Below are 13,409 nucleotides of genomic sequence, written 5' to 3'. Positions count from 1 at the left end.
TCAGTTTCTTTGGGAAAGTAGAAAGTAGAAAAATAAGAGACAGTGAGGACCTCTTGACTTTTCCTTTGCTCAGGCCTACTTTACCCATTTATATTCATTTGCTGGTCTCTATAGATATTTGAGATTGAGATTTTTTAACTGAAGTATTTTAACATGTCTCTCCACATTGAGCCATTCAATCAAGGGAAAAAAATAAAGTTTGAGGATTAAACAGATTGGATAGAAAAATTTGTAAGAAAACAAGAGGTGGGAGAGTCATTTTATATATAGCAAAAATATGTAGGTATAGTTCTAATATTTATTCTCCCCCGCAAAAAAAGAGAAAAGAAAAGAAAAAAAAACAGCATGAAAAGTGCTATGAAAGAGCAGAGGTGGAGGAATGTGGTCCCTCGATGCAGAGGGGAGGCTGGAGGAAGGACTGACAATGTAATTCTTAAGCCAAGCCTTAAAGGATGAGAGAGATTTTTCTTGGCAGAGAGAATTTTATTACTTCATGATGAAGTCTGGGAGTAAATGTTGGAACTTTGACTTATTCTTTCCCATTTCCATTTTTTTCTTCTTGTGGCATCCATTACAATTTTCCACACTTAACTCCTCATACAGAGGGGACAGCATCACGTGGATATGTGGAATCCAGCAATATCGGGTCAATCAGTCAGGCCCAGTAGAATCATTTCCATTAGAATTTAAAGCTGATGAACTTGTGGGTGTAGAAAGAGCCCTGTGGTTGGGCTGTGGTACTGCTTCCTCCTCCCTTTGCTGACTTTGAGTGGGATGAAACTTCTCGGAGTCTCAGCTTCCTCTTCTGTATGTTGTAGATGGAAAAAGTTCATCTCTCCTGTCTTGCAGAGCTACTAGGGGAGTTTAAAGGAAAAGTATATGAAAATCCATTTTCATCTGTGACATGTTCTTCAAATATGAGGTGTGATCCTGAAAAGCCTCCAGCATAGAAACAGATACACAGAAGGTCCTTGAGGTGTTTTTTTAAAAATACATTTTTTTGTTTGTTTTGGAATACTTGGAATTTTACAGAAAATTTGCAAAGAGAGTTCAGAGTATTCCCCTACACCCTTCATCCAATATCAGGTTTCTGCTAATGTGTTCATCTTACGTACTGTGGTACATTTGTCAAACTAAGAAATCAACATTGGCACCTCAGCATTAACTAAACCCCAGATTTATTCAGATTTCTGCTAATGTACCTTTTCTGTTCAGGATCCCTTCCAGGAGACCATATTGACTTAGTCATGTGTCTCCTTCATCTTCTCTGGTCTTTGACAATTGCTCAGTCTTCCTCATTTTTTTTTTTTTATAACCTTGGCAGTTTTGAGGAGCATTAATCAGCTATTTTGTAGAATTTTCCCCAATCTGAGTTGGTCTGTGGTGATTAGACTGGGGTTATGTGTTTGGGGGAAGACTACACAGAGGTGAAGTACCCTTTCCTCACATCATATCAGGGGTATCTGGTATCCACTCGTCACTGGTGATGTTCACCTTGGTCACCTGAATAAAGTGATGTAGGCCATCCCTCTCCCACTGCAAATTACTGTTTTTTTCCCATTCCATATTCTATTCGAGTCACTGAGTCTAGCCTGCCCTCAAAGGAGTGAGGGAAGGGATAAATTCCACCTCTCGGATAGGGGTGGGAGTGTATCTACGTATATGATTTGGAGTTCTTGAGGAAACTTCCTATTTTTTGAATCATCAAATAATAGAAACAATGTGAGATTAATTTTTTATTCCTTTTATCCTTGTTACTGAACCTCTGGTACGAACGCTAAGATTAGACTTTTAGGCAATCGGCAGACACTGGGTGAACGAAGAGGCACTAAAAACCTACAAAATCCACAAACGAGAAAATAAGCCTCTTTATGCCTGAGCATTAACTATAATTCCAGCCACTTCAGTGCCAAGGAGCCAAGCTTCCTAGTGTGGTAAAAGCCATACTCCTGGGTCACCATCAGATGGCACGATTGAGTAAGAGTCAGGAGGGTTCCCCTGCTACTGTGCCTTTGCCTCAACAGTAAATACCCTGTAGACCAAAGAAACGGTGCGCTTGCTACACCCATTGTTTTAATTTTGCCCTGGAAGGATTTTAATTTTAATAATAAATTTTAATTTTATTAATTAAATTTTAATAACAAAAATAGCATTATTTGGTTTCTGAAAACTTATCCAAATAAAATGGTATCTATGGTTTCTATAGCTATTCTAAAGTCTGAAGTCTATTTTCGTGGGAACAATCTCTTCATGTGTTTGTAGTCAGATGTCAAGCCCTAGTCTCACAGCAGTCAACAATGTAAAGAATGAGAAGGTCATAAATGTTTTTGCAGACTCGTATGCTTTGTATTTTATCCATTAATTATTATTAATTAATTATTTTTATCCATTAATTATTATTTTATCCATTAATATTTTTATTAATTTTATTTTATTATTTATATATTTTATTATATATAATATATAATATATTATATAATTTATTAATAATTAATATCCATTAATTATTATCAATGCATAAAATATTAGGTCATTAATTGTTATTAGCTAGGACTTACATAAATCAGGAAGCGCTATACCACTTAGAAGCTGATGCTATTTAATAAGGATTTGGAGATGTTATTGACATGCCTTCCCTATAGAACCCAAATATATATGTCCCCACTAAGCCAGCTTGTCATGATAGACTCAGAGGTGGGGAAGGAAAAAGGAAAGAGAGAAGGAGGGCATGGTGTAGAATCGGACTTGATTAGAGGTAAGAAAATAGACACACAGAATCTTGCTTTGGGGGGCTTCAGCCTCAGATTTCCTGAGTTGAGAGAAAGATGTGTATTTCTACAACATCCCCAGTGTTCAGTTTTCATTAATTTAATGTGTTAAAGTACCAAAGATTATTTCCATTGGAAAACTTTTGAGGGCTGCCATTTTGTGCTCTTTTATATCGCACACTGGTTGAATTTTATAGAGTATCAAAGTCGGGATACATTTTCACAAGTTTATTTATATGAAAAACTTGGTCAGAATCTGTTTTCTCTTTTGAAAGAAAGCCTGGAAAACATAACAGATTGCGTATTGAAAATCCTATTTAAAAAGAAATCTCACTGTAGTTTTTATATAGCAATCCATCTTAAAAAGGCAGACCTTTTTCTTGTAGGTTCGAATGTGTTGGATTATTTGTTACTGAGAGAATTCTAAGAGTAGAAAAGAAGTCTCACTAAAATAATAGCTTTGATCACTTCTATTTATTGAGCAGGGACTATGTGCTTGGCACTGTGGTCAGTACTTTACATATATTATCTCATTTAGTCTTTAGAGTAACACTATGGGAAGGTATTATTATTTCCATTTTACAGATGAGCAAATTGAGTTTTAGATGGACTAAATAACCTATTTATCCAAGAGAAGAGACCAGTAGTAGCTGAGCCCAGAATCTGCCTGTTCTAAACTGTAACAGGCCTTCCTCCCCATAGGAGGTATTTCTTTTCTTTTCTTTTCTTTTCTTTTCTTTTCTTTTCTTTTCTTTTCTTTTCTTTTCTTCTCTTTTCTTTTTTTTAAGATTTTATTTATCTATCTGAGAGAGAGAGAGAGAGCACGAGAAAAAGGGCAGAGGGAAAGGGACAGAATCTCAAGCAGACTCCCTGCCGAGTGTAGAGCCCAATGCAGGGCTTGATCTCATGACCCTGAGATGATGATCTGTGCCAAAATCAGGAGTCTGACACTTAACTGACTGAGCCACCCCCCGCCCCCATAGAACGTATTTCTATGGCTAAATCAAATTCAGATCAGTACTGCCTTGGTGGCAGCAAGTCATTATGCTATACTTCATATTTCTATTTACCTTTATTATACATCAACATTTAAGCCAAGACACTCTGGAAAACATCTAGACCAAAATCAATATCAAAACAAAAACAAAAACAAAACCCTTTTCTCTTTACTATAAAAGAAGAAAGGCAGTTGGATTTAGGTCCATTGTCCTTTGTTAGGACCTCAAAAAGGGTCCTGTCCTGGTCTTTGCATGCTCCTTGACAAACGCATGTACCCTGAAATTCATCTTAAAAGGGTAGGTCATTATTGTAGGTTTGAACATGTTGGATTTTTTTTTGTTACTTAATGAATTCTAAGATGGCAGAAGAGAAATTCTACAGAATTTGTCTAGGGAAGGAAATGATTCAAAACTGATGGCTTAGATTGACTGACCACATTGGAAGGCTTGACATCGGGTTGTTCTGACATTACCCAGGCCTGGTGAGTGCAACTGAATGGCTATTAAGACTTCAGGGTGTTATATTTAAGTGTATATTTAAGTGTATATAAGTAAGTGTAGGAACAGGAATGAGGAAAAAGTTAATCCCTGGCAGAGTGGTGCCACTTTTCACCTACATAGCTGCTGGGTTTGGTGAATCCTTGAGAAGTTTACCTCGTATAGTTCCGGCTAACTAGTTACAGCAGAACATTTCCAGATACTGGCCTGATAGACTACTGATAGTCCTGTTCTCGGTCTCATTCCAAAACCGTAACGATGTGGCCTTTTTTTTTTTTTTTTTTTAACCCTGAGGAGAAAACAACAGGATGATCAGCTCTCCCATTTATACTGTAACTTCCTCAAGACCAAGGGCCAATTTAGCAGCTAAACCGAACCCAGAACTGTGTGTTCCTGACTTCGACACCTGTGTTTAGATCTCCTGCTGGAGTCTATGCCTCTCCCTTTTCTCCCTCTTCACAGACCAAAATGAAGGTGAGAAGCATCCATCAAAACCCGGATGTTTATTCTCCGTCTCTTCTGTTTAACGCAAAGTCTCCTCTGAATCCAGGAAGCCCCATCTTTCCTTTCTTCACTGCACCATGATTGTTTCCTAAGCAATACTCAGGGTCAAACAAGGCTGTTGGATCAAAAGAAGGTGGTAAGTGAAGACTTAAAGTTTAGCAGTGAGTACATTATACATAATTTCTTTCTTTTAAGATTTATTTATTCATTAGAGAGAGAGAGAGTATGAGAAGGGGGAGGGAGCCCCATGCGGGACTTGATCTCAGGACTCCAGGATCATGACTTGAGCTGAAGGCAGTCACTTAACCAACTTAGCCACCCAGGTGCCCCCATTATATATAATTTCAGATTAGGCATGGTGGCCAGGAAAGAAACCATGGCTATGTATGAAAAAAAACAAAGAAGAAAAAGAATTGCCTCGTCAGGGAGTTGATAGCCAAGAGAGAATTTGGGCTACTCCTGGCTTAATGCCATTTTCAATATATCTATAACCGAACCATGTCTAATCCCACGTTAATGTGTGAGGAGTGGAGACACTGGGATGCTAATCAATTTCTAGCAGAAAAGTCATACAAGCTTGGGGGACAATCCAATTCACCCATACGTATTCTAGAAGAAAAATTGCTGAAGATCCAATCTCTGGTTTGCTGTCTTTCTGCCACTAGGAGGCCTCTGGTATAAAGAAATAAAACCTAACATTGAAGAAAATCACATTCTAACACAGGCATGACCATTAATTCAAGATCTACCCCTGACTAAAATGAGTAAGTTAATTGATTCATTTCACCTCAGACAAGTGGTCAGAGGACAGAGAAGGGCCTGATGAGGCAAAGCCATGGCCTTGGTAAATGGGCCATGACAGAGCTGACGTCTGAGACCTAGTCACTCAAGATCCAGACTCTGAATTTGAACCCAGGTCTTTGACTCCTTATGGAGTGCTCTTTACACAGCTGGACACTCTGGGTTTTGATTTTGATAGAAGCTGGCTCTGATTCTTCTTGGAAAAGATACATTTTTTTTTAAAAGGCAACAGTGTGGTGTATCCTGTATATTCTTCCTGAAACCACTCATGTGGGCTTTTAATTTTAATATTTTGGCTCAAAGTATCTCTAAGAAGATATGGAGCTCATGGTAAATCGATGAAAAGTTGTTTTTAAGACAATGTCTTTTGGAACATGGTCTAATAATATACTTTAAATAAGCTTGTCTTATTTTTTAAAAAGCAGACTGAGGGGCACCTGGGTGGCTCAGTGGGTTAAGCCTCTGCTTTTGGCTCAGGTCATGATCCCAGGGTCCTGGGATCGAGCCCCACATCAGGCTCACATGCTCAGTGGAGAGTCTGCTTCTCCTTCTCCCTCCGCCCGCCAGCTCTGCCTACTTGTGCTATCTCTCTGTCAAATAAATAAATAAAATATATATTAAAAAAAAAAAACAAACAAACAGACCGAGGTTTGAACTAGTGAACACCAGAGGAAGGTTCAAATCTAAGTCCCTGAGCAAGAGAAATTTTTTTTAATTGGGTCCCAAGGAGGGGGGATTATCACAGTGCCTCTGGCCATGCTCTCCCCCAGAGAATGAACACCAGTAGGACAATGGAGAAAGCCGAAATACTCAAACAATAAAGAGAAGAGACTTAAGTTTCCAAGGGCAAGCTGATAAAGAGGAGATATGGGGTTCAGAAAAAGTTTGGGGAGCAGGAAGGGGCAAATGAAGGGGGTGTCCAGGAAGAGGGACCCAACTATCTATAGCCAAGATGGCTGTAGATAGTAAGGAGGTAGTAACCCCTGGGAAGCTCCCCACTGCAGGGGGCTTTGGGATTAGGAGGCCCAATATTTCATTTGTTTGCAGGGCTAAAATGCAACCCCATCCCTGGTTGTCCTCAGAGCCTTTAAAAACGCTGTCACCTAATGGAGATAAAGAGGAAGAGGTCTTTCACCACTTGGGCTACATACACTTGGGGTGAGACAGGTGTGTGACCCACCGCTTAGCAAGAAGAAACAAGAGGGTCCCCAAGCAATCTGCAGAAATAGGTAGAGCACTCACCAGATACGGCTTTCAGCTATTACAGAAGGGTTCGAGAAAAGGTTGGCCCCAGGACACTGAAAGGGAATAGAAAAGAATCTAGTAGAACTTCAGAGCAGATCTGGATTATTTTCTACAACATTCCTGACTCATGGATATGCTCTTTGAGTGGACACCTATTATGTTGCAGTTCTCGAGGTTTTGAAATGTATGATCCCTTCAGGGACAACTCCGACACTTCCCTACTCTGATCTGAAATATGCTTCTCCATAAGCTTTTCTGTCCAATGGGTTGGATTTAGTCATTCTGTATTTCAGAGACCTCATTTGATTGATAACTGCCTTTTGCTTCTATTAAGCATTTTAATTCTGGAAGTGATCTGGGTTATTTGAGGCAGATCAGGAGTACACAGATAAGCCCAATGAAAAAAGTCCCTCAGTCATACTATAAATAATTGCTTATCTGTTACAACAGTAAAAACTTTACCTGCAATAATCAAGGAGTGGCTGATGTGATTTAATATATTTGTAGATATCGAAGGATTTCACATTCTGAAATTTCGGCTGTTGTAGAATGGAAATGTTTCCAAAGCACATCCTAAAATTTAGTACCTTTAAAAAAATAAAGATGGGGGCACCTGGGTGGCTCAGTGGGTTAAGCCTCTGCCTTCGGCTCAGGTCATGATCCCAGGGTCCTGGGATCGAGCCCCGCATCGGGTTCTCTGCTCAGCGGGGAGCCTGCTTCCCTTCCTCTCTCTGCCTGCCTCTCTGTCTACTTGTGATCTCTCTCTCTATCAAATAAATAAATAAAATCTTTAAAAAAAAGATGTATAATGTAGTCTTTTTTTAAAGATTTATTTATTTGAGAGAGAGAGAGCACGAGTGGGAAGGGCAAAGGGAGAGGGAGAGAGAGAATCTCAAGCAGACTCCATGCTGAGCGGGAAGCCTGATGTGCCACCTGATCCCAAAACCCCTGAGGTCATGACCTGAGCCGAAACCAAGAGTCAAATGCTTAACCAACTGAGCCATCCAGGCGCCCCTATCGTCTTTTTTGATGATATGATGGTATCCCATCTATCATGGTATCAGGTATTTTTTTTATCAAGTGTTTATTCAGCACTTTCTGATCATCTCATTGATGAGTAGGGTCCCTTACCCTAAGTAGCATGAGATGGTGAACACCTAACACCTGGCACCAGCTGGATGAGATGACAGAAGTTTATTGGTCAATCAACACACAGGCTTGGGGAGGAGGATCCTACCAGGCGGGGTGCGGGCCACACTTGAGCTGTACCTGGGAGCAGACTGAACCAGCAGGGGCAGTGGGAGGCAAGGCCTGGAGTAAGGAGAGGGGGAAGTGCCCTGGGTTCCCGCAGGAGGATGCGATCAACTTGTTTGAATAATTCTGTGGGCTGGAAGGGAGCTGAGAGCCCTTAGGTTGAGGACCCCATGAGGTGCAGCTGGTTTAGCTAACAGAGAAGCTGGTCAGGAGAGCAACTTCTCCTTCTGGGTGTGAGGCACATCTGGCAAGAGTACGGGACTCACAGGGGCACCTGGGTGGCTCAGTGGGTTAAAACTTCCGCCTTCAGCTCAGGTCATGATCCCAGGGTCCTGACATTGAACCCCGCATCGGACTTTCTGCTCAGCGGGGAGCCTGCTTCCTCCTCTCTCTCTGCCTGCCTCTCTGCCTACTTGTGATCTGTCAGATAAATAAATACAATCTTAAAAAAAAAAAAAAAAGGGAGTACAGGACTCACAGCCAGGCCTTTGGGGCCTACCGAGGCTCCAAGATATCAACGCAGTCCATGAAGTTTTAGGCCCGACACTGTAAGCACCTGCTATGTGCTTGAAAGGCTGAGTAAGGCAGGCCTTGAGGAGCTCATGATCGGGTCTGGGGTATGCATTCACAACCAAATAATGATAACGCATCGTTGTAAGCTCTGTAGTAGAAGAGGTATACATTGGTCAGAAGCATGGAGGAAGGACTGGCTGATTGGGCACTTGGAAAAGGCATCATATCAAACATCAGTTATGATAGTGGGTTGTTACTGTAGGAGTTGACAGAGGGCTGGGAAACACAGCCCTCTTTTCCCTGCATGGAGCGAAGGCCCTTTGACTGCTAGTGCTTCCTAGCTGACATGTCCTTTTCCTGGCACACAACTCCTCACGGAGTAATGATTGAGCCGTCGGGTCTATATTTTCCCAGCCCTCACCAGACATGGCAAGAACCCCATGCCTGTGCCTTCAAGGTAGAGGACACAGAAGTCCTATTCACGCCTCTCTCCCTGGAAACGAAGCAAAACAAATAAAACCAGAACAGAGCCGTTGTCTTCTATTTCTCTTTGCCTTTCCCTGCCTCTGTTACTCTCCTCCCCACTCCCTCTCCTGCTCTCTTCCTCCTTCCTCTCTCTCCTCCCTCCCCACTGCTGTTAGTACCCCCACCAACACTTCTAATGTCTGTCTGCTGAAATGGTTGATGCTGTAGACTGCTCTTAATTCTATTTTTATTCTTGTGTCTTCTGCTGCTTGTCACCTCGCCCACGTTCTTCAGCTTTTAACCCACAGGGACATTGATCTTTAGAAGGCATAAGTAGCCAAACAGCATTCTTCCTTCATCCACACGTGTACAAGTACTCGAGCTCACAAGTCAAGCAGACACCATCTTTGACAGTTCAGCTTATGGCTGACTGCTGAAGTCAGCTCCTGTCTTTTCTCCTGACCCCGTTAGTACAGACCCGGTGTTGCTGCCGTTACTGGTCACAGAATAGTCATATTTAATTAGTATTTCAACATGCTTATGTTCAGTTTGTGATGTTCCTATTAGGATCTCTGACAGGGGCCAATAAATAGTGCATCTCTTCCCCAATGCAATCTGGGCAAATGAAGGGGAAAAACTGGCAGATGGAGACCAAAAGATCATGGCTATTACTAATGGAGGCTAAAGTGAAGGATGTAGCTTAGTGAGGGGCAAACGGGCCTGCGAAGTGGGCCCCAGAGCTCAGCAGATTTGCCAGCTCTCCCAGACTCTGCCTTTCTCGAGTCTTGCCCTGTGTGGAATATTCACCCAGGAGGTAAGGGCAGCCCTAACCGAGCAAACAAAGGGGTTCCCCCCTGAGCCTCCAATTACCCCAGCTGCTTGGATGAGTGGAGAGAGACCAGGTGCATTTAAGAAAAATTTCTCCTGAGGAAAAAAACTAGAAAAATGGGGGAAAAGCATGTCTCCTCTACCATTTCACAACGGCTGTAATGTGAAATTATGTACTTTAGGAAAACCAGAGTTTGTTAACGTCTCTGTGTTATAATACTAAGTTAACTGTTTAAGTTTTGGTTTTCTTCTCTTAGATCACTCTATTAGTATAATACTTGCAATGCATCTTATTTTGATGAAGGGAGGATTTACAAATTTAAAATGCTGCAGAAACACATCTTTGTGAATTTTCTCAGAAGGTATCAGTGATTGGCAGCAAATATTATTACAAAACAATTCTTATCTCTCTCTATAGAACTCATTATACTCCTCTTTCTACATGTTCTGGGAAAATGTTAAGAACCCATAAGACATAGTCATAACACTGAAAAAGCCCGAGATGATTTTTGATACAAAAAGAGAAAAAGAAGAATTTAAAAGTAGCAAACGCATGACACTGATTCAATATTAAACATAACCATGTACTACTTGAAAATGCTTACTGGGTCATTTAGCAAAAAATATATATAATGTATTATGGACATTTTCCATTTTGATGGCTTAATGTGAAATATTTGTTATGTAAAGTGCGATTTAACACTTCACATTTTTTGCTTCTTATGAATAAGTTATTGATTTAAAATTTGTATGCTGCTTTAATTCATAAAAGAATAATATAGAGAAATTATATGGCACTTTAGATTGCTAAAGTAGTTTGCAAACTTTAAATGAATAATGCAGACAGCACCCCTGGGAGCAGACCATGGACTCTATGCACCTTATTTCCATGAGAGTTCTTGAGGAATACTGTCATACAAATCACTATGTTTAGAATTGTACATAACTAGACACAATTTCTACAGAAGACAGGCCTTGAGTCTATCAAACACATGACAGAAAGCTCATAGAAAATGAAATAGGCAACCTCCTTTAATAGGATGTCAGGGCAGCCATGGTAAATGTATGCATAACCATGTACGCAGAGAGAAAGAGTATTCTAAAAGCAATCCATGATCTCACTCTGAGACTACTTGAAATGGAGACCAGGAAACCTGAGAGTTCACTTGTCTTGTGAGATGGTTTTGTTTTTTTTTCCCCCTCTATACAAGATGGACACAATGCAGTAAAATACCATAGCAATACCCATTTATATTTGTCTTGAGAAGAGATTCATGGGGCATTGGGTGGCTTAGCCGGTAAAGCGTCTGCCTTTGGCTCAGGTCATGATCTTGAGGCCCTGGGATGGAGCCCCACCTTGGGCTTCCTGCTCAGCGGGGAGTCTGCTTCTCCCTCTGCCCCTCCAACCCTTATGCGTGTGTGTGCACACACGCGCTCTCTCTCTAATAAAGAAACAAACTCTTAAAAAAGAGAGAGAAGAGATTCATGAGGGGCAAGGGTAGTTCAGGAATGAACAGAGGAAAGAAGTGGCCAAAAGAATGAACTTACCATGTTCTCCAATTGTTTACTTTACATCCTCTGTCCTGAGCACTGTGATGAGTTTTCAGCTAGTGGAGCCTCTCTTCAGTGCCTCTGTGGAGGAACAAATGACGTATTCTGATACAGAACTGATCAGCTCTAGACCAGGAGCAGTTAAAGAAATCTCTCTTCCCAGGCTCTATTTAGTATTTAGAGCCTGGCTTTTGTTATGCCCTAATTCTCTTTTACATACCATACCTTCCCGCATCTCTCTCTTGCTGGCCTGTATTCAGAGGTCCTTCTCGTGGCAGGTCATTTGATAATGCTGAGAATTTCAGTCTTTCTTAAATTTCTCAAGGTTAGGACTTTAAGGGGAGCTATTTTGTAAACTGTGTTCATGGCTATTCCTGTTTCTCTCGCCAAACTTTAAGAAGGGTCCACACCTTTTCCAATACATGCCATAGACAATGCATGCCCACTGTAGCCACCGTTTGCCAGAAAAAGAATGGTGCCCCAGCACTCTTTCTTTCTTCTGCTTCGTGGCCCCTCACCCTTTGTCTAATCCACCTCCCCATGGTGCTGGCTTCTAGACTGCAAGAGAACAGGTCATTTCAGTAGTCTAGTGGGTGCCTGTTTGTTGCCAGCTAAACAGGTAAGGGTGCCTGGGGATAACAGAGCAGCCTAGTGAAAAGACCAAGCATCCAGACTCTTGGCGCCATTTTACTCCATCGTTCTTAGTGTGTTGGCTTTTGTCATCATCCTTCTCACCTCGTGGCTGAAGAATGGCTTCTGTGCTTCTAGGTGCCATCACATCTGTTTTCAAGGCTGGAAGAAAGAGGAAGAGGATGGGGAGGCGGGGAGGGGGCGAGGAGAGAGGTGCGGCACCACTCCACTTTCACCGATGGCCAGCACCATCACATGGCCACTCAGACATCAAGGGAGGCTGGGGAATGGAGATTTTAGCCTTCACTGCTTCTGTTGCAGAGAAAGAGAAAGAAGAAGAGGGTTGGAAATGGGCATTGTATGAGCCGAACTGTAGCTTTTATCACAAACATCAACTGAAGAGGTCCCTTTCCAACCTCTCCCATATAGTCAGAAGTGATTGATTCCATGGCGTTTCCTCTATCCCGCTATCCTACTTCTTCCTTAATTTTACATAGCACACCCTATTTGTTTAAAAATTAAATACACGCTCTGTAGGCTACACTGGAACAAGGATCATAATCACAATGATATTGATTTGTTCATTAATTCTCCCGGTTAATGTTCAATTATTGAGTATTCATCTTTAACTGCGAAGCACTCAGATACCATGCTGGGTTTCCTGTCATTGAGCATATGTCTTATCTGTATGGCACTTCTATCGATTAGGAATGCTTTCAGCTACTATAAGCAGAAGATTCAAATAACAGTGATTTAAACCGTATTAACAATCTATAATTTACTTCTAAAAATTTCAAAATTTTTAAATTTTGTCTCTGATTCTCCTCATGGTTGTGAGAAGGCTGCCACAGCTTCAAACACCTCATCCTTCAAGAATGTGTCTGAAGACAGCTGTTCTCCTTTATCAGAGAATACAATCTTCCCTGAGGCTTCCTCAGTTGACTCATTAGCTAAAAAGATCACGTGATCACCACTAGCTTTAAGGATGTTGGAAGGGAGGTATTTACCTACAAGGGCAAGGAGTTGGGACTTAACCTTGGATCGCCAACCAAGAGCGTAGTCAGATGCTCTACAGCTTCCTGATCTCATCTTGTGACTCAACAAGACGACTATCCAAATGTACTAGAAACTCAAACCTGGAGTAAGAGGTACAAGCCGCCTCTGCTATGTGGGAACTTCCGGCTGGGAGATAATTTAAAGATCCTTTGAAGGTGCAAATTTAATACAAGGGTTTTAAAGATATTACAATGCATTTTGCCTATAAAGTATACACACAAAAACCCAAGGAGTAATTCAGAAGATTTTATAGTTTGGGAACATAATTATATGGTGGAATGAGAAGGGAAATCAGGAT

At 41.3% G+C, this 13,409-nt stretch overlaps 1 long non-coding RNA gene across 1 annotated transcript; it reads right to left on the bottom strand.

Annotated features, from left to right (window-relative positions):
- Positions 1–469: 469 nt before the first annotated feature.
- Positions 470–12,247, bottom strand: LOC116880669. Its single transcript, XR_004385248.1, has 3 exons — positions 12,161–12,247; positions 11,423–11,506; positions 470–851 (listed from the first exon to the last, which is right to left on the bottom strand). It is a non-coding gene; the product is annotated as an uncharacterized LOC116880669 (long non-coding RNA).
- Positions 12,248–13,409: the final 1,162 nt, after the last annotated feature.

Source organism: Lontra canadensis, unplaced genomic scaffold (assembly GCF_010015895.1).
Source record: "Lontra canadensis isolate GAN:19392208 unplaced genomic scaffold, GSC_riverotter_1.0 scaffold67, whole genome shotgun sequence".
Lineage (NCBI taxonomy): Eukaryota > Metazoa > Chordata > Mammalia > Carnivora > Mustelidae > Lontra > Lontra canadensis.
The sequence above is the reverse complement of the archived record's forward strand: the minus strand, read 5'-3'. Positions and strand labels throughout refer to the sequence as shown.